Source organism: Acartia tonsa, chromosome 10 (genome assembly GCF_053477335.1).
Source record: "Acartia tonsa isolate MP-2025a chromosome 10, ASM5347733v1, whole genome shotgun sequence".
In the NCBI taxonomy this organism is placed as follows: domain Eukaryota; kingdom Metazoa; phylum Arthropoda; class Copepoda; order Calanoida; family Acartiidae; genus Acartia; species Acartia tonsa.
Genome location: NC_137269.1, coordinates 36,255,546 through 36,281,492, shown reverse-complemented (window position 1 = coordinate 36,281,492; position 25,947 = coordinate 36,255,546). Strand labels below are relative to the sequence as shown.

Genomic DNA, 25,947 nt, shown 5'->3' with positions numbered 1-25,947 from the left:
GCTTTTAAAAAGTAAGAGAGAGAGAGAGAGGAAGAGAGAGAGAAAGGGGGGCCTTAACATGAATCTATCGGAGGTAAAATACAACAGGCATCGGAGCCACTCTGCACTCACAGAGCCCGTTAACGGAGGGGGATCGGACTTTGGGCCTCGGGAATTTTGGCTTGAAAGTGTCCGATCTTGTCTATTACACACCAAAATTCTCTCTCTCTCTCTCTCTCTTTTTTTTTTCTTCTTCCATTTCTCTTTCTCTAACTTGTTTTAAGTATGAATGTATTATTAGAGAATGTTTGTATGTTATTATTTAATGCAGAAGGACCGCTACTATACTATATTGTATGCTAAAATCCAACAGATAATTGTGATCTTACAACACAGAAACAGGTGGCTGCAATAAGCCATTCAAAACATTTTGAAACACACACAAGAAAAAAATATAAAATAATTTAAATTAATATACAAGTTAAGTTTTATAAAGTCAATTCTAATGTTAAAATTTATTCTTTTTTTGTAATGTGAAAACTGGAAAAGAGACCTAGAGGTAACATAACATGGTAATATTGAGCTAAGTAAGGGCAGAGCAAAGAATAGTTACTGTACTACGCCAAACTATAACCAACTCTACAACAAAATATAGAAATTGAGAAAGAAAGGAAGAATGGCCGGGGGAAGCTCACTGCGGATTTATCTGATTGTGAATGCGGAATCTTGTACAATATTGTGAATGCAGTACATTAGTACATTACATCAGGAGTACATCGGTGTACATTAATAGGTGTGTTAAAGATATTTTGAAAATGAACCTTTATGCTTATTCATGATATTAGTTGAAATCAAAGGAAACCTGAAAATTTCATGGAAAATTTGTTCTATAAAAGAGGTAAATTTTGTTTGCTGTAAATCCAAAGCTACTATATAATTAGTTTGTTAAGTAAAATCACTCTTATTAAGAACATAAAAAAATTATACAAAATCACATAAATTACTTAAATTTGAATGATAACCCAGCAACTTTGCTTGATTTTTAACATAAAAATGTTTTTTTTTGTTTCCTATTTATCTGATTTATAAAACAATGAATCATATAACAACAAGTTACTACATTTTAAGCGAAGCATTATATTTAGAATATTCAACTTATTAGGTTCTATAAGTGTTAATGTTCGTTTGTCCTACCGTCTGTTTTAGACCTTCGCTTTTCATGGATATTGTCATCCTTGTTTACATAAAACAATATTAAACTGAGGTCTTTTAATCCAACATTATAATAAAATATCACAGCGATATTTCGTTGATGTTGCATAAATACTAATATACCTTAATTAATAATTATAGAATAGCAGTGCTTAAAAAAAAACTATATTTACTGAAATTTTATTTAAGAAACGTTTAGATAGTATTTTTCAGAATTCAAATATTACCAAAAAAATATTCTGTCATAAAATATTTTAATAAAATAGATAGACTAAAAAATAACTATATTCACGAAATTAAAGCTGAAACATATTTTTCATCCACATTTTCTTCAGCATCGGTGACGCACGTTTTATATCATTTACTAAGTATATTTGCGATAACTTTTATTTAATAAATTCTTCCAATTTTTAACATTTACAAAACAGCCTGCTTTATTGCTTCAAGATTCATGTCAGATCTATATAGGAAATAAATGTCTATAAATGAGCTCAAGTTTTCCAAGGAATAAATGTCTAAAACTCATAGTGCTCCAATAATCCTCATTAAAATCTCATTGACCAAAGCGATAAGACCTTTATTCTATTTATTTATGGAATGAATAAAGTTTTTCAATCCATGTTGATATTTGAATTACATTGAATTATTTAATCTTGATTTAATAAACAAAAAATATACGTTCATATTATAGAAAATCTAAGAAAACTCTGTTTTAAAAGAATTCGATTGTGGCGACACTTCCGTAGTGTTCAAATATTAAAACTAAAACTTTAATCATATTAACCCTTTGGTGATGGTAATGTAAATAAAAAATATAATTGAAGAAATCTTTTTAAAATCATTTAAATATTAAATATTTACTTCTTTCTTTTAGATAGTAATGGCGAGGAAGGAAAATTGAAATAGATAAATAGATATGTACTTATAGAAAACTAGCCAATAGTGAGATAGTTATATCGAGCCAACTCTAGTATAATATAAAGTAGTAAGCTAGAAATAGGAGAAAAGCTACTGTAAAAAATACGAAGAATCGCCCCTTAAGGTGCGTTGCCACGAAAGGGACTATACCCAGTTTTTTTATCTGTAACTTAAGATTACGGTAAATACTGAACCGATTGGGTTATCCATTTTAGCTTCACATAGTTTGTGGGTCGGGTTTGGGCTGTTCTTTATTTAGATTTAAGTCTTTGTATAGCTTTAGGCTATTTATGTGATCTTCCCTGTTTCTTCGAATACACAGCCCATAAACTATAGGGGCGAAGCTAATAGTAAATAATAAATCTATAAATATAGATGTATATAACCAATTAACTACCTGGATCCTCCCATTGGGGACCTTTTTCGTCTGCCAGCAAGTTCTTTTCTGTTCTTTTGTAGCGACTAGGCTGTGTTAATATTCCCGACGCTATTGGCTGATATTCAAAGACCAATTGAAAGTCGGCACAGGGTCCTCGGGGTGGGGACATACAGTTATTTAACTCTTTTCCCTATATTCTTTTTCTGTAATGTTTTTTTTTCAGCCACAACTTCGTACATCCCCCCCCAAAAAAACACTTTTTAATTTGGCAATAAATTAAAAGATTTTGCCTTATCGTCATAGGAATTTTTTCAGCCACAACTTCGTACATCCCCCCCCCCCAAAAAAAAAACACTTTTTAATTTGGCAATAAATTCAAAGATTGTGCCTTATCGTCCTAGGAATTAACATATAAAAAAGAAGTTAATACAATAATTCTATTTTTTATAAACTTGATGTAAAATAACGAAATATACGTACTGACTTTCTGGTCTTAATTAATGTCTGGCTGTTCTGTTAAATTTTGCTTCATTGTTACAGAAATCCACATACATGGCCTGAAATTAATAGAACGATTCTAACATGCCTAAAATAACGATCGTTGCCATATATTTCGTATGGATGTTTACATCCTATATGTAGAAAAGGCTGTTGAAGTTAAATAGCTTGAAAACACTACACGACCATTTATACACATATTCCCTGAGACTTAAGTTCAGCGTTCATCGAGATCTTAAGCTTCAGACGGAACTGCCGACAGACGGGTATACAGTCATCAGGACAGACAAGAATGGACAGATGGACAGAAAGCTATATACTTGGTATTGTAGATGTACAATAAGTGAATATACAATTGTTTTGTTAAAGTCAAAAGAACAAAAATAAACACATTTATAGAAGTAATTTTGTGTTTAACAGTGGTGTACACAGAGTTTTGCGGAAAACGATTAGCAGGCCTCCCTCTTACAACCCCCTCCAGTAGGCCAATTGTTATATTCTAAAAAAATATTTTAATCTTTAAATTTTTAATCTTTAATGTTTGATAATTTTGCTCCAAATTTAAATGAAATTTTGTGATATCAAACCCTAAATTTGAAATTTCATCAAATGCCAAATTTTGAAAGTTTAAATACATCAGCAAATCTCAAGATTAAAATAAAATTTCTATTCTTAAAATGTTAAATGTTGATCTGATTTATATTTATATAAAACAAGGATGACAACCTCAATAAAAGAAGCTCTGAAACGGTATGACAAACGAACATTAACACTTGTAGAGTGCTCATTACTTAATAATCAGAATATATATGTATAAGTTTAAACAAAATAATAAATGATTTTTATACAAAACTGAAACATCGTATAGTGTCCGATATAAAAAATGACGTCATACAATACAAATGAACAATGATAGGCCAGTATATATTGTAATTGATCAATGCAATGGTAGATTGTATTGTTGGTCATTTGTATTGTATGACGTCATTTTTTATTGGACACTATACTCTGTTTCGCAAAACTGCTTAAATACATGGTATTGCAAATTTAGTGCTTGATAACTTGTTTGACATTATCCATAAATAATTGGATATTTTGCTTTATTTGTTAAAATAGAAAAAAAAATAATTTTCAAGTTTATTGAAAACTTGTGATTTCTGGAAACTAATTCATGAAGTTTATAATATTCTAGAAATACAATCAGTTCTGATGATTTTGACGAATATGAACATTTTAGCTTGATTCCAAGTTGCCTGATTTGGTTTGCAATTAAAACTACATTGTATATCCGAACGTAATGCTTATATGGGTCATAAGATTAAAACCAGTTTTGGTTTTACACACAATCTTTTACGAATATTGGTCTGTAATATGATGCTATTTATGATTTTTCAGTATGGCTGAAAGCCGGTTCTAATCCAGCGGATATTAATCAGTTACAAAGCCATACTGGAAAATAAAACTTTTCATAATTTGAAGTAGATGTAGCTATAAATTATTTTTTCCATCTTTTAGTTTGGTCTTTAGCCATTTTAATTTTATACAAATAAAGAGGGGATGAGCCTAAAGAATTTAATAGCGGACAAAATTGGACCAAAGCTCAGTGATACAGGGATAATACAATGGAAAATAAATTAAAACCTTAAAAAGAATAGAGTTAGAATGAAATTATCCTTATAATAAAGTAAAGAATCTCTGTCTATGTGTGTATCTCTCTGTCTATGTGTGTATCTCTCTGTCTATGTGTGTATCTCTCTGTCTATGTGTGTATCTCTCTGTCTATGTGTGTATCTCTCTGTCTATGTGTGTATCTCTCTGTCTATGTGTGTATCTCTCTGTCTATGTGTGTATCTCTCTGTCTATGTGTGTATCTCTCTGTCTATGTGTGTATCTCTCTGTCTATGTGTATCGAAGGATTACGTTAACCACTGAACCGATATGGTTCTCTTTTACAGTGTAGCTTCTCATAGATCTTGGAAAGACACACACACGCACATTTACAGACTTTTACACACTTAATAAAACACAGCGCATTACACCTAATATTGCTAGGCCAATTGTTATTCTAACCTTTATTTTGAAATAGACTTTAAGATAATAAAAATTATTCAACTATTTCTTTTACTACATACTTTAGTTCTTGCGACTATGCCCATAGAGGGAGAGGTTTTAGGAAGGGATTAAGTCGACCTCATCTACTTTTTTTCAGTTCGATTTCTCTCTGGAGGGTGGAGGTACCCTCCCCCAAAATAGCTGCAAACATTCCTTGTATCTTGAACTTACACTCCCTAAAAATAAATAAAAAAGTTCATAGGGCCTATAAAAAGATTTCCTGTTATCTCATAAAGATCCAGCAGTTAGCGAGATCTTTTGGTAAAGACAGACATAAAGATGACTTGTTCCTTTTAAATAAGGATAACATTAATGAGCTCATTGTTGCTGTGCTACTTATGAACATAATTAACTGAAAAAGAATGAAAATATTACCTTTTGAATGAATATTCAAGAGACCACGATTTTGATCATTTAGATACGATTTATATGTTTATTTAGTTAGGTTATGACAAACATAAAGTATAGCTAACAATTTGAACATTAACTTTGTTCTAAAAGAATGCTTTAAGGTGTCTGAAAATATAATAAGTCAGTCATTGTTAAATATTATACAATCCTTTAAAGCATTAAGATCACAAAGTATAATATTCATCACAATTTTAAATAGAAATGTACTGCAATTTAGCTAACAGTGTTCACATTAGAGGTCAGATAACAATTAACAGTAATCAAATGTAAACAAAGATCAGCTGATTATAAAGCATTTACAGCTGGTGTGGGATTGCAGCATAACTCATAATGTCGTCTTCTTGTGTGGAAATAATATTATGAATCAATAATTTAAACAAATATAATTTTGTTACATTAACTTTGTTTATTTAATTTTGTGTTTATTCCTGAACCTGAACCCAGGACCTTGCCTCTTATTATTATTTAGAACAGAACACAAAAATATTTGACAGCTGTCCTACAAAATATCAAATAAATAAAGCAATAACTTTTTCTTCTTAATAAAGCCCATGGATAATGGTAGAAACAAGGATGAAAAGAAAACATCTATAAAAGTGAAACTAGAAAAGAATAAATATATTTATACATGTCTATGTAGTTTGAATTTTAGATTGAATTTTCATTTTAATCTATTCCAGAAATTGTCCCAGGAATCACAATGTTGTGTAAATACCAGGACTTCCTGGTAACTATCCTTATACTAAAGTAACAGGATGTTTGTCTGTGTGTCTGTCTGTCTGTGTGTACCGAAGGATCTCGCTAACCGCTGAACCGATCGGGTTCTCCTTAACAGGGTAGCTTCTCATAAGTCCCGGGAAGGTTTATAACTATTTTGGGGGAGGGTACCACCACCCTCCCAAGAGAAATGACAAAAAAATCAAAAAAAAATTTAATTTAGGGGAGACTTCAACGTCAAATAAGGTGGTATCGTACATAAAAAATTAACTTTAACAAACAACAACATTTAAAGTGCCACTAGAGGCCTCTAGGGGCGTAGCCGCTAGTTATAAATAAAGTTAAAGTAATCCTCATATATAGTTTGAAATGTATTGGACGATTATACATGCCTAATTATAGGACGTAATACAAAAATAGTTAGAAAAAAGTAAGAAAAGTTAATACAATTAATGTAAGTTTAGTTATAGATTATAAAACAATTTTTGGGTATAGTCCCTTTCGTGGCAACGCCCCTTAAGGGGCGATTCGTCTTATTTTCAAAATGGCTTTTGATAGGTTATTTTAGGTTATATTGGGTTAGTTGATTGGCCCGCAGGGTTAGAGCCCCCGCAAGGGATAGAAATAGGAGAAATGATACTGTGATAATACGAAAATAATATGAAAAGGACTATACCCCAATTTTTTACAAACAGTTTAATTTTTGGAAATAATTATCGTTGTTAAACATTTGTTTATTTTGTCATTTTTGTAGGTTATACTCCTGGTTTATTTACAATACCTCATATTTTAGCAAGAAAAATGTCTGGAACATTTTTGAAGGAAAATTTAATTGTCTGGAAATTCCCTGCAGGAATTTTTTTAGACGAATTTTTATTACATTTGTATAAGTAAAAACGTATAGCTCTGAATGTTAATTTAAGCATAGAAAGAATCGTCCTAGATTTTAGGCCATGAAGGATAATTATTTTAACCATGAAAAGTATGAACTTTATAATAATTATCGTATAAGATTTTAACTACTTTGATTCAAATTTGAACAAAAAAGAATACTCAATTTATTTGTTTATAAATGGTGATTCATGAGGCGAATGGAAATAATATCTTTTTTAACTTCTAATTTCTTAGCTTCGCGATTTCGGATTTCGTCATACTTGCTGAAAAGGTGGCTATTCGTGAACAAAATATAAGAAGTTTGTTTCATTAGAGAGCCTTTAAAGCCGATAATTAAATACACTTTTAATTTCAGCAAAGCATTAAAAAGATACTATCTAATCATCTTTTTTTTAAATAAAAATGTTTACTTATTTAGCATTTATATGGCTAGTTTTATCTTAAAATTATTTATCTGATTTTTTATGCCGATTGAAAAAAGCATATGTTTTTTTCCAAATAATTTTCTGTTTTCGAGATAAATGATTAAGGTGTCTTTATAAAATATTAATAGAGTATTAATGTAAGAATCTTATTTAAAAAAAGTCTGTAGTATCATACTAGAGGTTTTTTTTAAGGTAGAGGGGAGGAAGGTAAAGTCGACCCCCCTCCCTCCCAAACACATTCAAAATAGTCATAAACCTTCCCAGTACCTATGAAAATCTACACTATAAATAAAAAAAACATATCGATTCAGCGTTTAGCAAGATCCTTCGGTACACAGAGACAGACAGACAAACAGACATAGAAATAGACAGACAGACATAGAAATAGACAGACAGACATCCTTCTACTTTTATATAAGGATAACGAAACAAAAATTAGGAATTCTTTTTAAACTGTAGTTGTTATTGTAACCACAATTGCATAGTTCACCCTACAAACTTGTATTCCAGTCACGAGTTTTAAAGGTATAAAGTATCTCAAGAAAAAATACTTAACGTTTTTTTATGACGTTACACCTGAAACTTTCCAGCGCATTAGTGCGGATGGATAAATCAAAACTGCGCCAAAGAAATCTTCTTTTTGCAAAAGCTACATGCCTTCTGTTTCTGATTAAATTCTAGTCACGGATAAATGAGGGATGTTTTGCTGCCCATTAACATCAGCCACACACAAATGTATATAATATATTTACAGGGTGATAAAGTTAAAATTTACTTTTTTCAATAAACAAAGATAAATAGCTATTAAAAAAAAATTGCTTCACAAATGCATGAGTAATTTGTTTCTTCTTGCCTTTGCCAAAAATCTTAATCGTACCCAATTTTTTAGAAAAAATTTTCTTTCCTTTTAAGTAATTTAAAATATTTCATTTAATTTTTCTGGTACATCTAATAATTTTAGATGTAATTTTCTGTAATTCAAATGCGATATTATTTTTGCTTATTGACTTTCTTAGCATTTCGGCTAAAATATGATAATAAGCTCAATCTTTTTTAATCACCATGTATTATTATTAAACAGGGATATTTCCATGGGTGTCATTTATCCAGAGGCTGTGATTCAGCCAATTAATTCCATTTGAAATCACCAAAATTTAGATATTTTGTTGGTGTAGAGTTGGCATAAACTTGTTTTTTTTATGTAGCTGAAGAGAAGTGGATAAGAAGTTTAGATAAAGGGTAGAGGGAATTTTTCTTTTATTTATTTAGCATTACTGAGCTGCAAATATTCTTTAAATGTTACTTTATTTTTTTTAATCACCATGTATTATCATATTGTAAAGTTATTCTGCTAGAGTTAAGCTGCAGTCAAATACAAAGAATATTTTTAGGGACTTAATATTCTATAATGTTTCTTGTAATATATGTAGTTGCAGCAGCTATGCGTGCTTTTTTGGTAGTTACTACGGTGTTGTTTTTTTACTTAAAGTCTATAAATAAACATGTAGTTGTAAAGACTATTGTTTAAAAAATTTCTATGATTTTTCTTTCATTTCGGCTCTGCAAAAAATAAATACTTTTTTCGGAAAGTTAGATATTAGTCTTTTTTGGAATCATCCTCAAATTATTTCTTTTTTTAAAAACATATAGTCTAGCTGCTGTACCAATACACAACACTACGATATTTTTGAGATTTTTCTTACTCATTTCTCGTAATTATAGTTTTTGAATCACCAAGCATTATTAATTTATTTTATTTTTATAAAGATATTCTGCTAGAGTTTACCTGCAGTCAAACACAAGTATCTAAAATGAGTAGTTTTTATTTTCATTAGAATTAAAAACAACATATGTATGTGTTAAAGAAAAACGCATATAAAGGTATTACCCTCCTCCAAAATAGCTATAAACCTTCCCAGGACCTATGAGAAGCTACACTGCAAAGGAGAAACATATGGAATAAATGGCTAGCGAGATCCGTCGGCACACAAAGACAGACATACAGACACACATGCTTTTATTTTTATAAAAGGATAATCGGGCACAGTCCCTTTCGTAACAACGCTCCTTCTTTCATATTAGCTTTTCTCCTATTTCTAGCTCCTGAGGGGGGCTCAAACCCTGCGGGGCTAATTGCCAAACCATGTGGAGCAATCACCTAACCCAGTATAACCTAACCTAAAATAAAATAACCTATCAAAAGCCATTAAAATACGACGAATCGCCCCTTAAGGGGCGTTGCCACGAAAGGGACTATTCCACAGTGGGATCTTTTGAAAAAAATCGGGACATCCAAAAAATTTAAAATCGACTTTTATCTATCCTAGGAATTAATAATGGCTGTAAGTAGACAGCTAGAAAAGAAATTTTTAAAAAATATTCATTTTTGGCGGATTTATGCCATTTTTAAAAAAGGTAGTGAAAAATTTCTTTTCAGTTTTGATGATTTTCCAGATTTTTTTACACAATTTTTTCAAAGCATCAAAAAATACATTTATGTTCATCTTATGAAAATAATTTTTGATTGAGGTACTTTTCAGATACCTGTACCAATGTCTAATTAAAGAAAAATTTTAAAAAAATATTTTTTTGGTGGTGTAAATTGACATTTTGTGAGAAAATTTCACCAAAAATATTAAGATTTTTAACCCCAAAAAATCAGTTTTCTCCATTTTACACAAAAACGGACAGGAGGCCCCGGGTTTTGCAATAATAATATCAATATACAACATGTATTGTGTATTAAACAGTTTTCACAACCTGGGGCCTCTTGTCCGTTTTGAGTAATTGAGCATTTTACATTGCATGGTTTGAACAATTTCGTTCTTGTTAATTTCAAATTTTCCCCCGTTAGAGGGGGAAGGAGTCATTTTAGAGCCCAAAGTCATCTCTGCAATGTTTTCTAACTTTTTGAGGCGAAACTTTCTTTACTTATGCCTTATTTGCCTCCGGCCAACCGTTTCGCCGTTATTTGCCGCCGTAGGTGTGATTTTTAACGATTTTTGCCGTTCTCGCGGTTTTAATGGACATTTAAGGGAACAAGGAGTCCTTAAAATAAGATGACTTATAAATACTTTTATTTTAGCCATTAAATTTGCTAAATTTCATGTGTTCTAAAAAATTTGTATTTCTAACTGGTTTTGGTTCAGCAGAAAAATTAAAATCGGGGATTAATCATAATATTGCAAAAACATTATATATGCGTCTGAGAGAAAGAGAGAAATATACGTTTGAGAGAGAATATAATATAAGCAATTATGTTTATATTCTTATACAAACTTTAAATGAAGATAGCTAGACTTAGAATAAAGGTATTAACACAAAATCAAAAGTGTTTTGAAAATTATGTTATTGTTGTTTATATCTGTAAAAAAAAACATTAGAAAACATGCCTTATTAGTGTCCTATTTTACTTATACTGGACCTACCTAAAAATGCCGGGACTCGAACTGGGTGCACCTGACGCTATATTCATGTTCACAAACATTGTTTGCATTGAAGAAATATTTACATAGACATTTATTTTGTTAAAATATTCCTATCCTAACTAAAGTTATGAAGGTTTATAGATTTTTTAAAAATAGGGTAGCTTCGCTCCTCCAAAACCGCCAGACGTACTTACCAAATGCACATTAGAAGTTAACAGGAGCAAAATTTATGTTATTTTTGAGTTAAAGCAAAAGAAATTACATCATTTCGTCAAATATAAGCTTTTTTATTGATGTTTACTTTTGTCTACCCTTAATGTCCCGTTTTTTGGCAAAAGATCCCACTGTGTATTCCCGGATAATCTAATGCGAATTTTTTACAGAACTAATAAATTTTTATATTTATTTCTTTTTTTAAAGATTGAATATCCCCTTGGCAGATGTGAATTATTATAAAGATTAATTTTACTATATAACTGTTTTCTTGTTTTGTAATAAATTGTTTAGAAGTATCCTTTATTTAGTAAGTAGACCTAATAACCATCCTCCCTTCTCTTTATATATTTTGTACCCAGGAATATAGGGGTGGGACAATAGACCTAAAATTCATTTTCTTGGCTGTCTTTGACTTTGGGTACTGGAACTAATGCAACTTTTTTTATTTTGGCTAATTTTGAAGACTTTGGAACCAGCGCACATAATCCTATCAGACAAAAATAAATCAAAATAGTTAAAGTGATTTCTAGCAGACAAAAATTCATATTTAACAAAAGTATTTTGACTGGTTCCAAACATTATTTTTTTTTTGAAATATAATTTTATTGATAGAAACTCTATTGTGAAATATGTGTCATGAACCTTCTAAAAACCCTGTTTTGTAACTATTACAGAAATAAGAAGAATGAAGATTGGGATTAAGTACTTCTGTATCAAAATATGCAGCATGGTTTGCCAGCAAATAATAAAATTTTTTTTAGATACTTAATTTAGAAATCTTGTTTTTGTGAGGCTATTTCAATGCAAGCCTATTTTTTGGTTGGGAGAAATTTTTTTTTGTTGTTGAGGGGGGGGGGGGTTCTTATCCTTCCCCATGGACATAATTTCTGAAATTTATTGTGTTTCTCTATATAGATCAGAGATGTAAAAAGTGGTAGGGTTGTTTATTCATTCATTTAACCCATCTAGGAAGCTAATTTATAAAAGAGTATAACATACTTATGTAAGGTTTGAAACCATAAACAGTTTAAATACACAAAAATAAATAGAGTACATAGTCCTGTTTTAATTAAACAAATATTTAATAGTGCATTTATAGTTATTTCCCTTTTTTGGGGGGGATTGAAAATGCAAGACACAAACCATATTTACCAAAATTTTCAATCTGGTTGTTAAAAAATAATTTTTCTAGGCGTTGGAAAGTTTCATGTGTGACATCACATAAATACTTATAAATACATCTTTTTTGAGGAGTTTCCTTTTTCCACTTCTTCTCTCACCCCTCATTTTTCGACGTATTTTAATGACGTAACATAAAACACTTTTTAGCGCTTCCATTTTTTCCCTTTTTATTAAATTTACTAATCCATTCATCCGTTTAATATATTACACCAAATTGGTAAATTCAGTGGTTAATTCCAGGGAGTAAGGGAGGGGACAATTAATTCAATATAAGAGTTCTTGCTAAAAAGCAATGAAAACCAAATTTATCCAGAAGATATGACCAAAATTGTAAAGGGATCATGGTAATGTAATTTAGAACAAAATTAGTTCTAAGAAAAAAATCATTTACTTGAAAATTAAATTAACAGTACATCACAATGTAGTAAACATTCTATAATTAATCACTAGAAAAATCTTGTTTAGAACTTAACCCTTCTCATATATTTTAAACGGCCACTTAAATTCAAGGGGTTCTTAGATTGTTTAATACATAAATATCACAGTAGAGTTTCTATACATGAAATGACATTTTCTTGGGAAAAAATATTTGTTAAAACCAGCCATCAATAACAAATTTTTCTGTCTGCAATATTCAAAACTAACTCAGCTAGTTAGCGGGGCATTGATGCGCTAGTACCCAAAGTCAGTCAGAACCTGCTGAATTCGTGCACATTCTCTTTAAGCCAGTCCCCAAAGTCTGAGACTCTTGAAAATTGAATATTCGATCCATTGTCCCCTCCCTTACTCCCTGGGTTAATTCAATAATATAATTCTTACATTGTGCAACCATTTTCGCCTAAGTATGAACATTATAAAATAGTAAGATTTTATTGTTTTAAGTTTATGTTTCTAATAAACGCTTGATTTTCCCTAGTTTACACAAGCCTTGGGTTTTTATCAGGCTTAGGATGGTTTAAGACTATTTTTTTCAATCTTCAAATACAGATCCCCCAAATAGCAGAGGCGGAGCCACTAGTGTATATAAAAATATATTAAAGTAAAAATAAGGAAGTATGGGGATATTAGACTATTAGACTGTAAATCATACTAGTACCCAAAGTTTGATAAATTAAAATTCGTTCTCTTATTTGTTGGCTTAAAGACTTTGGAAACTTTTAAGTCTTTGGCTGGTTGTAGGCTATTGTTAGCCCCCTATCTTAGAATAAAGAACCCCTAAATGTTATAAACGCCATAAATTCTAATTTCAAAAAAGAACATTTGCTACAGTGATGTCCAGCCATTCTAAGTTTAAATCATTTTTTGTAGAAATGTATGCTAACCACTTCCTATTATCTGTAGCTTATGGCTAGAAAATGCATCTTAAAAAGTGTTGTAAACTAAGGATCTAAAGGGACAAAACAATGGCCGATAAATTGATGTACATCCTCAATGATGACACACAAAATTACCCCTTCTGTAGACTACAAATCGTGGTTGAATCATTTGGACACTCAACTTAATGAACAAACAAATTAAATTTTAATAAAAGTTCCCAAAGTTGTTAGACTTACATACAAATAAGAAAATTATGTTATTATAAAACTTTAGGACTAGTGTAATAAAGAGCTCTTTTTCCTCTCTCTCTCTCTCTCTGGTTGTAAACATTACAGAGATTCTTCGGTACAGACAGACAGACACAGACCCTGTTACCTTAGTTTAAGGATTATTTGCTAGTAGCGCAGATACTCTAAAACTAGGGCAGGTCCGTCTCTATCATTTCTAACTTATTCCCTCTCTCTTTTTCCATCTATTAAATAAAGTACATTTTAGTTTGATACTATCACAAAGCTTTGTTCTATTACCATCTTTCATGCGTTACATATGGATAAAATTATTCTTGTTTATTTTCAAATTAATTGTTCTTAGCGTTACTGAACTAAACTAAAACTATACCCCTGACGATTGATATTGCATTTTTTTTTTAATTTTCGCATCTAAAATCATTTCATGCAGTTTATGATTCCCTACGTCATTGCATTTTTACAAATTATTATTAATTAGTTTTAAAAATTTCTCTCATTTTTTATAGATAAATTTATTTTTATTGTTTCAAATTTTAACCATGCTTAACTAATTGAGAATATTTATTTATTTTGGATCTAGAGCATTTCACAGTAAAATGTTCCTTGGGTCGATTAGTCAAATAAAGTCTTTACGTGGTTATTTTCAAATAAACAAGAATTATAACATCCATAAAAGTGAAGCTTAACAAATAGGACGGACAAAGGAACACTAACAATCATACCTTGACTATTAAAAGTAATTATTTTTTTCTGAAATTAGTCAAACAAAAACTAAAGTAGATATCTAGCAAAATCAGTTTCAAACACGATGTTTAATATCGACGTTTACCCATGATTGTTCTTTTTACGTCATAACTAAAGACATGATTAACTTTCAGAGTAGTTTCGCTTCTAGCTTTGTGGTATAAATATATGTACATCTTTATGACTTCATTTTCTGATATCTTTAATTGTGCGATACATAAGTGGATTAGAAGAGCTTTTTTACTTTGGTCCTATATTGATTTTTGTTTAGTAATTATGTGACTTAAAAAAAAAACTTTTTGTTCTTTGCAATAAAAATTAAATAAAACTTAAATCTATTAAAAAAAATGAAAAATACACAATCTCTTCCAATTTACTCAAATACAATCATGACCCTAACTGTTTATCTTTCTCAAATCTAATAAGAAATGCAGAAAAAGGGTCATATTTTACAAATAAAGTGGTATATAGCTATGGTAGCATACAATTTCTTGAAACTGCATAAAATTTTATTTACATCATTGGCAAGCTACTCAAGCTCTTGCCTATGCAAAATAAAGTGGCAAAATTGTACGGGTGTGCATTCATGTACGCAAAAATGTCCCGCATTTATTGTGCCAACAATTGCTCAATAAATCAGACAAAAAATGACATTTTTAGAACGGTGGTTATCCTGTTATATAAAGTAGCAGGTTTTTTTGTTGTCTGTTTCTTAAGATTTTTATAACTAATGAACCGATTGAGTTCTCCATTTTATGGAAGCTTCTTATACATAGGTCCTTGGATGATTTTAGACTATTTAATTACTACATGTAAGTTTTGATTTAGGCCATTTTTCTTTACTCTTTCGAATATATAGCTAATAAATGCTAGGAGCGCAATGGCTAGTCCTATTATATAAAATGGTAGGTTTTTTTTTGTAGTTGTTTGTAGCTTAAAATTTCAATAACTTCGGAACTATTAATTTTACATTTCAGTCTTGGGATGGTTTTAGCCTATTCTCTGCTAACCCTAACCCTTCAGAAACGAATATCCTAGATTGTAAGGGCACAGCAGCTAATTTTGATAGGAAGTGAGGGGACATTGAGCTTTTTATTATACCAACACCCAAGGTTTATAGTAACGTTTTCTTATTAGTTGGCTAACATTAATTTTGATTGGTTATCTCACTAAGTTGAGCGTCCAAACATTTAGACCACTAATTGTAATCTACAGAAGGGATAATTTTGTGTATCATCATTGGGGATGTACATCAATTTATCGGCCATTGTCCTATCTCTATAGATCCTTTCTCTCAGTTTACAGAGTTGTTAAGCTTATGAGATTATATTACTTGAATCTTTCAATCCATAATTTTAACCTGACCTACCGACGACGAAGGAATCTCATTTACATTAAGCGGAAGTTATTTAACACCAACAGTGCAAACTTGTTGCAAAAATATTTTTAGCACTAAAAAAGTATGAAAAAATTGCATTATTTTTTTTCTTTAGATTTTGGTCATCATCGTTTTGAATAAAGTTTACTGGACAAAATAAGGAAAATTTTACTTTTTCCTCCTTTTAATATATTTAGTTAAATAATCATTTAATTATCGATTTGTTACTAAGATTTAAATCTGAAAATTAAATAGCCTAAAACTATCAAGGGACCTATGTGAAGCTTACCTAAAATAGAGAACCCAATCAGTTCAGTATTTACTGAGAACTTAAGTTTCACACAAATGGGGATGGGGGATATTTTGATAATAGCCCAATACCACCTTAGATTTTTAAAAGCTTACCAATCTGGACCAGAAATTTCCAAGATCTTTAGTTTCAGACATAAAAGCTTGGCAATAAAGGATATATCAGTTTTGTCGACTATAAAAAAAGAATAGTAATCTATAACACAGTAACAATATGAAAATCTTGCTAAAGAGAAAATTAATTGAAACTTATGTAAATCTTGTTAAAAATGAAGGTTTTCTATAATTAGGGTAGGTCCGTCCTTACGTCCGGGACAGTTAGCTTTTTCCGTGTAACGGTTAGCTATTTTCGTAAATTTGGACAACTTAGATTTGTCCAATCGATTTCAAACTTTTCATGATGATTCCCATGACAGATAGGTACAATTTAAGAAGCGTAGCAACTCTATTTCTTTACCAGAAATTCAGAACGTCCATTCAAAATTGACATGTTGCTTTTTAATTTTTTAATTTTTTATGTGATATCATTATTTTATTCATCTGATTTTTGGAATTCTGATTCATATCATAACAAGGTTCAATGTTATAAGCAAAGCATCTCTATAATCAAGTCATAAAAATGTATGTATATCCTTAAACATTAGCCTATATCTAAGTAGTCTTGTAACAAATTTACTTACAATTTTGTTTATACTTATATATTTATTTATCTGTTTTTTTATCAGTTCTGACACTCTAAAAGTTTTGTTGTTCGTTTGTCCTACCGTTTCAGAGCTTCAATTTTATGGATGTTGTTATTCTTGTTATTAATAGTAATATATTTTACTTTTGAATATATTTTAATTAAACAAAAGAAATATAATTTAATAATTGAAAGGGCGTTCACACTTCCTGTGTCTTACATCCAGGGATCTTAGGGGATAAGACAATCAATGATAAATTAATGTACATCCCCAAAATTAACCATTACATATAGATAGTGATACGCGTTAAAAACAGGGATCTAAAGCCAAAGGCCGATAAATTAATGCATATCCCCAACGATGATACACAAAATTACCCTTTCTATAGTTTACTATTAGAGGTTAAAAAGTTTGGACACTTTACTTAATGAACCAACCAATCAAAATTCAATAAAAGTGCCCAAGCTAATGAATAAGAAAACGTTATTATAAAACTTTGGTGACTAGTGAAATAACCAGCCCAATGTCCCCTTCCTCACTGTGTTAAGACACCTCAATCAAGATTAAATGAAAGTCCCCATAATTTTTCAGCCAACGAAGGAGAGAACCAGTCTATAATACTTTGAGTACTAGCATATTTTACCTGTCAAATATCCCCTCCCCCCCTGATTCAGAACACTTCCATTACTTTTATATTTTAATTCTGTTGTATCATTTTGGATTGTCTTTTTTTTGGAAGCACATCTATTCTATAATTAGAGTATATGTAAACACTTAAACATGTTTAGAATATACCATACATGACATCTATTCTTACTGCACAGAATGTCATGTAATGGGTTTATAGAACAAATATGCCATAGATTGTAGTGATAATTTGTAAATTGTAAAATCAAAAATAATGAATAAAGTTCGATCAGCTTTTGGTGAGACAACTTTGAATTTCCGTATTTACCAAATAATAGATTAGCGTTTATTTTAGCGGCAAAATAGAAAAAATCTTTAAATAAAAATCAACTTAAAAATATAAATAAAATTAATATGACTGGTTTATCATTGAAAATCTACATATGTAATGTGCACTTGTCAGAAAAGGGGATATTTTATCTAATGAAAAACTTTCAACCCTTTTCCAGATTTTACTCAAATCTAAATATGCTTTTAAAACAAATTACAGCGGTTCCATTTTTTAGGACCACAAACAAAAGCAGCTTATAATGCCTAATAAATAATGACGTCATACAATATAAATGACCAATGATAGGCCAGAATACATTTTATCATTGGCCAATTACAATATATATAATGGCCTTTCATTGGTCATTTGTATTGTATGCCGTCATTTTTTATTTGCCACTATAAGCTGCTTCCCACAAACAAATTGTTATTTTAGGTTAATTAAAATTAAGAAGAACCACGCAGAGATAGCACCCCGAAAAAAAGGGCCCCGCAGGGTTAGAGTCCGTGACAGGGCTAGACATATTCATTCTGAATTTACAAATAACCCCCTTATAAGGGGGTGTAGGGGATTAATTGTTGAAATGTTTGGAGTATTGTAATGTGTGATATTAAATTTTCAATATTGCGCTGTTATCAAATGATACTGGCGGATAAGTTGGAGGCAAAATAGTTCTTTCTTCAGAAGAATAATCCCTTACTTGCAATTATAAATAATAGTTTGTAGCAGAATTGCAAATCAGATAAATATTTTTGCCTGTTCCTTTTACTGCTCTTAAAAAACACACGTCCATTTTATTTCGAGTTTACTTTTTTTATTTTTTAAAGTGAAGTCTGTCAGTCTGTCAGTACAACTGTCTGTTACGGATAGCATCAATGATAATGTAGAAAAGTCCTATTCATGAAAACCTGTGGAGTGATAAAAAGGAAAGGATTTACCCCCCCACCATCAAAAAAAAATATTTTTTTAGGGACCCTTATAGTGTATTAAACATATTTTGAACATTATCTTATTTTCAGTGAAGCTAAGCTGCGTGTCCCAATGAGATAAGACAATGGGGGATCTTTTGCAGCCGTTGTTAACAGTGGTGATACTCGGCAGCTGCTGCCTACCCTCACCAGCCAGTGCGGAGATTATCAAACCTCTCGGAGAATGGATTTGCAACTATTGTGCTATGGGTAAGTTCTTATTTCCATGTAAAAGAAACAGGATGTCTATCTGTGTCTGTCTATCTGTCTGTTGTTAACGATCTCGCTAACCGTTGGTTGGATCTATATGATTTTCCTTCACAGTATAGCTTCTAATAGGTCCTGGGTAGGTTTATTACTACTTTGGAGAAGAGTACCAGCAACCTTTCAAGAAAAATCGCCTAAACGAAACTAGCGCCGCCTAGCGGACTTTCAGATATTTTTTGGTAAACAGCTGAGTCGTTAAAAAAATCGTTAAATGTCTGTGATTTTATAGTGAAGGATCTCGCCAACCACTGCACTTTTACGTTAAATCTTCTTTATGGGTTTTGGGAAGGTTTTCAACCCTTTTTAGGGTGGGTACTAGAAACCTCAACCAACGATGAGACATCACCTCTGAAAAAATACATTCCTCAAATTTTTTTTCATACTAAAATTAAAAGTAAAAGGCCGACTTCCCCCCCTCCCTTTTTCCCTCAAGTACACAGATAAATAATTAAAGAGATAATAAACATTTAACGATGAATTAATGCACACCCAATTATTTAAAACAAAAACACCTCTTCTGTAAATTAGATTTATCGTTGGAAAAGTTGGAACACTACTAGTTCGTACCAACCAATTAAGATTTTAAGTCCATAAAGTTTTTAAGCCAACGAATAAGAGAAAGTTTTTAAAAATGTCCCCTTCCTTTTAAATATTGATTAAAAATTCAAAGAGAAATATTTCGATAAGAAAAAAATAATCAACAAAGTCTATAATATAAGTATTAGACAAACAAGGATGACAACATCCATAAAAGCGAAGCGCTGACACGGTAGGACAAACGGACATTAACACTTGTATAGTGTCAGAACTGAATAATCAGAATATAAATGTATTAGAGTCGATGCAAAATTGTAAGTAAATTTGTTGAAAAACTGCTTGATACAGAATAATGTTTATGGACATACTTACATTTATAGGACTTAATTATAGAGTTGCTTCGCTTATAATATTGTACCTTGATGTCGCAGGAATCAGTATTCAAAAAATAAGATCAATTGGATAATTAGATCATAAAAAATCAACATGTTTAAAATGGACGTACGGCCATTCTGATAATGATTATAGAGTTGCTACGCTTTCTAAATCGTACCTAACTACTACAGGAATCACCATGCAAAGTTTGAAATCGATAGGACAATTCTAACATGCCTAAATTAACGAAAAAAGCTATCCGTTACGGACGGACGGACGTACGGAGTGACGGACGTACGGACGGACCGACCCTAATTATAGAAAAGCTTCGCTTTTAAAAATATAATAATATAACAGAATTAATTTTAGTTTTAGTACTTTTTTTCGTTGTTTTAAGATTTTCGATTTTTCTCTTACTACAGATTTACTGTATGCACTAAGAGATATAAGTTTTCCGGAATTTTAATGTAGGGAGTAGATTTGAAATCTGCATCAAATTTTAAGGATTTTTTATAAAATTCGTTTTTTGTAAAATTCTTTATCTAAAAGCGAAAATACATTTTAAGTTAATTAATTTTGACCAATAGGATAGGTGGATTTTAAACTACCTGCGCTCTGATTGGTTGAATGATGTACGACATCCAATCAGAGCGCAGATTTTTTAAATCCACCAATCACAGATGCCAAAATTAATTAACTTAATTTGTATTTCCGCTTTTAGATAAAGAATTATACAAAAAACGAATTTTATAAAAAAAATCCTTAAAATTTTATGCAGATTTCAAATCTACTCCCTACATTACAATTCCGGAAAACTTATATCTCTTAGTATGCACCAATGTTACCCATTGTTTTGTACAAATCCATAACTCTATCAGAATCAAGAAAATGAGAAAATAGCAAAAAGTTGTTTTCATGCATTATTAGCAGTCCAGATACTCTATAACTAAACTAGAGGCTACGCCCCTAGAGGCCTCTAGTGGCACTTTAAATATTTTTTTAAAAATAATACGTAACCTTTCTATGTTGCGTTCAAGAAAAAACCTGTTAAGGAGAACCCGATCGGTTCAGCGGTTAGCGAGATCCTTCGGTACAAACAAACAAATAGATAAACACACATCCTTCGCTACTTATTACATATTGTTCTTGTTACGCATTATATGATTTCCAATTAATATCATCCCCCAGGGAGGGAGGGGACGTGGATTTTAATTACACTAGTAACCACCGGACCTTTACATATTTTAAACAGGATGTCTATCTGTGTCTGGCTATCTGTCTGTTGTTAAGGATTTCGCTAACCGTTGGTTGGATCTATATGATTCTCCTTCACAGAGTAGCTTCTAATAGGACCTGGGTAGGTTTATTACTACATTGGAGAAGAGTACCAGCAACATCTCAAGAAAAATCGCCCAAAGTTCATGTTCTACAAAACTAGCGCCGCCTAGCGGCCTTTTAGATATTTTTTGGTAAACAGCTAAGTCGTTAGATATCTGTGATTTTATAGTGAATGATCTCACTAACCGCTGCACTTATGTAGTTCTCCTTTACAGCAAAGCTTCTTGGTCCTGGAAAGTTTTTCAACTATTTTCGTTGTAAATAATAGGTACCACTACCCCCGAAGAGAAATTACCACTGGAGAAAAAATTACGTTTCTCAAAAAAATTCACAATCAAACTGAAATTAAAAGTAGAAGGTCGATGAACGATGAATTAATGCACACCCAATTATTTAAAACAAAAATACCTCTTCTGTAAATTAGATTTATCGTTTGAACACTACTAGTTTGTACCAACCAATCAAGATTTTAAGTCAATAAAGTTTTTAAGCCAACGAATAAGAGAAAGTTTTTAAAAATGTCCTCTTCCTTTTAAATATTGATTAAAAATACAAAGAGGAAAATTTTGATAAGAAAAAAATAATCAACAAAGTCTATAATATGAGTATTAGACAAAAAATATCTATAATACAAAGTAGAACGATGTCTGTCTGTCCGTCTGTCCGCCTGTCTGTCTGTCTGTCCCTTAAGATCTCGGTAACCACTGAACCGATCGGATTCTACTCTTCAGGGTAAATACCTATTGGTCCTGTGCTGGTTTTAAGCTATTTTTTTGGGGGGTGGGACGCCCCCAACCCCCCCAAAAACAAAAAATCCCCCCCCATTTTTTTTTGTTTTTTTTGCTTAAGATTTCATTGGTCCTTTAACGAATTTCGCCCTAATTTTTTTTATCACCCCTTGGGGCAAAGCCCCTAGAGGCTAGGGGCGAAGCCGCTAGTCTATAATACAAAGTAGAACGATGTCTGTCTGTCCGTCTGTCCGTCTGTCTGTCTGTCCCTTAAGATCTCGGTAACCACTGAACCGATCGGATTCTACTCTTCAGGGTATCTACCTATTGGTCCTGTGGTGGTTTTAAGCTATTTTCTCGGGGGGTGGGACACCCCCAACCCCCCCAAAAACCAAAAATCCCCCCACATTTTTTTTTTTTTTTTTTTTTTTTTTTTGAAGGAGATTTCCATGTGGTCCTTTACGATTTTCGCAATAATTTTTTTTTATCACCTCTTGGGGCAAAGCCCCTAGAGGCTAGGGGCGAAGCCGCTAGTAATAATATAACAGAATTAATTTTAGTTTAATACTTTTTTTCGTTGTTTTAAGATTTTCGATTTTTCTCTTACTACATATTTACTGTATGCACCAATGTTACCCATTGTTTTGTCCAAATCCATAACTCTATCAAGAAAATGAGAAAATAGCAAAAAGTTGTTTTCATACATTATTAGCAGTCCAGATACTCTATAACTATACTAGAGGCTACGCCCCTAGAGGCCTCTAGTGGGACTTTAATTTTTTTTCTTCTTCAAATAATACGTAACCTTTCTACGTTGTGTTCAAGTCTCTAAGTAAAAAAACCTTTCCGGGACCTACGAGAAGCTACCCTGTTATGGAGAACCCGATCGGTTTAGTGGTTAGCGTGTTCCTTCGGTACAAACAAACAGCAGACAAACACACATTCTGTTACTTTATCATAAGGATGATACAAATCAACAAAATAAAATAAATTTAAATTCTATATCAATTATTTAAATCAATACAATTTACTATCCCTTTAATTTATTTTTTTATGCTTTTTATAGCTTCGCTACTTATTACAGACTGTTCTTGTTACGCATTATATGATTTCCAATTAATATCATCCCCCAGGGAGGGAGGGGACATTGGATTTTAATTACACTAGTAACCACCGGACCTTTATATTGGGTCTCTAGAAACTTTGTGGTTCTTTTTATAATTTTGATTGGTTGGTTCCAAACTTGTGGTGTCCACAGTTTTCAACCGAAAAAAATTATTTTCAGACGGGTTAATGTTGTTTATCCTCATTGGAAACGTATATCAAATAATCATCTATTGTCTTATCCCCTAAGATCCCTGATCACCCACCTCTCTCTGTCTATCCCAAAAAAATCGACATTCAATCTCATATTTGGCAAAAAAAACCTTTGCCATTGATTAATTAATTACAAAGAATGGGAAAGGCCATTTTGAAGCACTTTTACTCTATAATTAACTATTGGGGTTTGTCAGTACGTCACTTTGTGGGAATAACTTCCTTGTTTATTGGAAGATATTTAAATGTTATAAATACAAAATTTGGGAAAATGGAGCAAAAAAACTAACTCTTGATAATACTATTTAGTATTTTAGTTGCTTCGTCGCATATTTGTCCTTGTTAATTATCTAAAAAATGCCTTTTTTATGCTTTTTATCATTAATACATTTATATGTTAGTGCACATGTTTTGGAATTTCATTGAATTATTTATTTTATCTTTACAATTATTTCTTCCCTTGTAGCTCAAATTGGATTTTTAGAGAAGCTTTGAAGCTGGTAACGTGTCTAAATATGACAGATTAAAAATCTTTTGGCTGAAGTAAACCGATTGACGTCATATTTCCTCCTAATACGCATCAATATTTTAAAGAAATGTTGTAACATTTGCCCCTTTTTTTAGGACACACTTTTAATCCAGGGAGGAAGGGGACACTGGGATGTTTAGCACACTAGTCCCCAAACATTTATTTGGATTTATAGTTGGTTTATTAAGTTGAGTGTCTAAACGTTTTAACCACTAATCATAATCTACGAAAAGGAAAATTTTGTATATCATCATTCGGGATGTACATGAATATATCGACCATTGTCTTATCCCTGTAGATCCCTTCTTTTAACCAGCTTTAGCAGCTTTGTGTATTTTTAGTTTCTTATCATTGGAACGACATATATAAATGCCTACAGTAAGTATCTTTGTCAGAAATGGGCAATATTCCTTATTTTAAAACCGAAGAAAGGAATTACCCCGTCATTCTATTTCAAATTAAATTCAAAGGTGAAGGAGGGGGGGGGGGTTACAGTACTCCCAAAAGACAATTAAAACATCTTATTCTCTTATTAGGTCAGTTTTGGGGATTCCTGCGCTCTTATTTCACAATCAGAAAGTTAATATTTTATTTGATTTTTCTTACCTGTAGGGCCGAAGCATGTATAGATGTTAATTATCAACCATACATTTTTTTTACAAATAAACCTTTAGGTTTAATAATAATAGCTGCTACTCGCCTAGAGGCCTCTAGGGGCGCTTGAGGGAGGGGTAGATTGCTTTCGACTACCTAATTTCATATTTTAAAAAAGTAAAAAATACTTTTTTGGAGGGATTTCGTTTTTTAGGGGCGATTTATCTTGGGAGGTTGGTGGTACCCTACCCCAAAATAGTTATTAACCTTTCTATGACCTATGAGAAGATACCCTGTAAGGAAAACCATATCGGCTCATCGGTTAGCGAGATCCTTTGGTACAGACAGACAGACATACAAAGATCTTTTTTATAAAGATAGGGGGTATTAAGATATTTTCTCAACATAAAATTATTGGATATAGTTGACCATAAGTCAAAATGCATACTCAGAAAATATGTAAATTTTGAATGCGATCAGATAGAGTAAAGTTGCATTACAACTACTTTTATATCTAAAGGGATAAGACAATGGTCGATAAATTGATGTACATACCCAATGATTACCCCTTCTGTAGATTACGATTTTTGGTTAAAATGTTTAAACACTCAACTTAATGAACAATCCAAGCAAAATTCATTAAAAGTCCCCAAAGTTGTCAAGCAATCGAATAAGAACACGTTTTTATAAAACTTTTGGGACTGGTGTAATAATGTCCCCTAGCTCCCTGACTTTTACATCCTTTTGGTTTTTAGAATAGTACTCTTTGAGTAGATAAGACATAGATAGGGTTTTAGAAAAAGATAATTAGTAATTATTGATTTTTGATATTAGGAGAATAAAGGTTACCACGTAAAAGAAAATTAAGATTTATTGTAACAGTGGACATGTTGATAAATATATTTTAGGCTGCATAGTCATACGGGGTATGATACCTTTCAGTTTCCAAACCAGGATGAAAAACATTGAGAAGCTTTACTGAAAAGAATGGCAGGGAGGAAGGGGATATTACACTGGGAATTACACTCTTCCCCCCAAGTCTTATAATAACGTTTTATTATTCGTTGGTATACCAAGTTTGGGGACAATTGAATTTTGATTGGTTAGTTTCTTTAATTGAGTTTTCATACGTTTCAACCACTAATTTTAATCTACAGCACGGTCTTATTAATCCTAAGTAATTGACATACCAAATACTTACGTATCTGGATTTGTGTGTCAATTAAGATATTCTGTATGGTTTGATAGATCTATTAACATCTATAATAAAGAGATTCTTTGTTTTG

The 25,947-nt window shown here is 31.4% G+C and overlaps 1 long non-coding RNA gene across 1 annotated transcript in view; it reads left to right on the top strand.

Annotated features, from left to right (window-relative positions):
* Positions 1 to 260: 260 nt before the first annotated feature.
* LOC145329991 (uncharacterized) overlaps positions 261 to 25,947 on the top strand; it is a 40,641-nt gene continuing 14,954 nt past the window's right edge. Inside the window, exons 1-2 of the long non-coding RNA XR_013883202.1 lie at positions 261 to 877; positions 19,028 to 19,186. This is a non-coding gene — a long non-coding RNA (uncharacterized LOC145329991). The remainder of the gene's footprint in view (positions 878 to 19,027; positions 19,187 to 25,947) is intronic.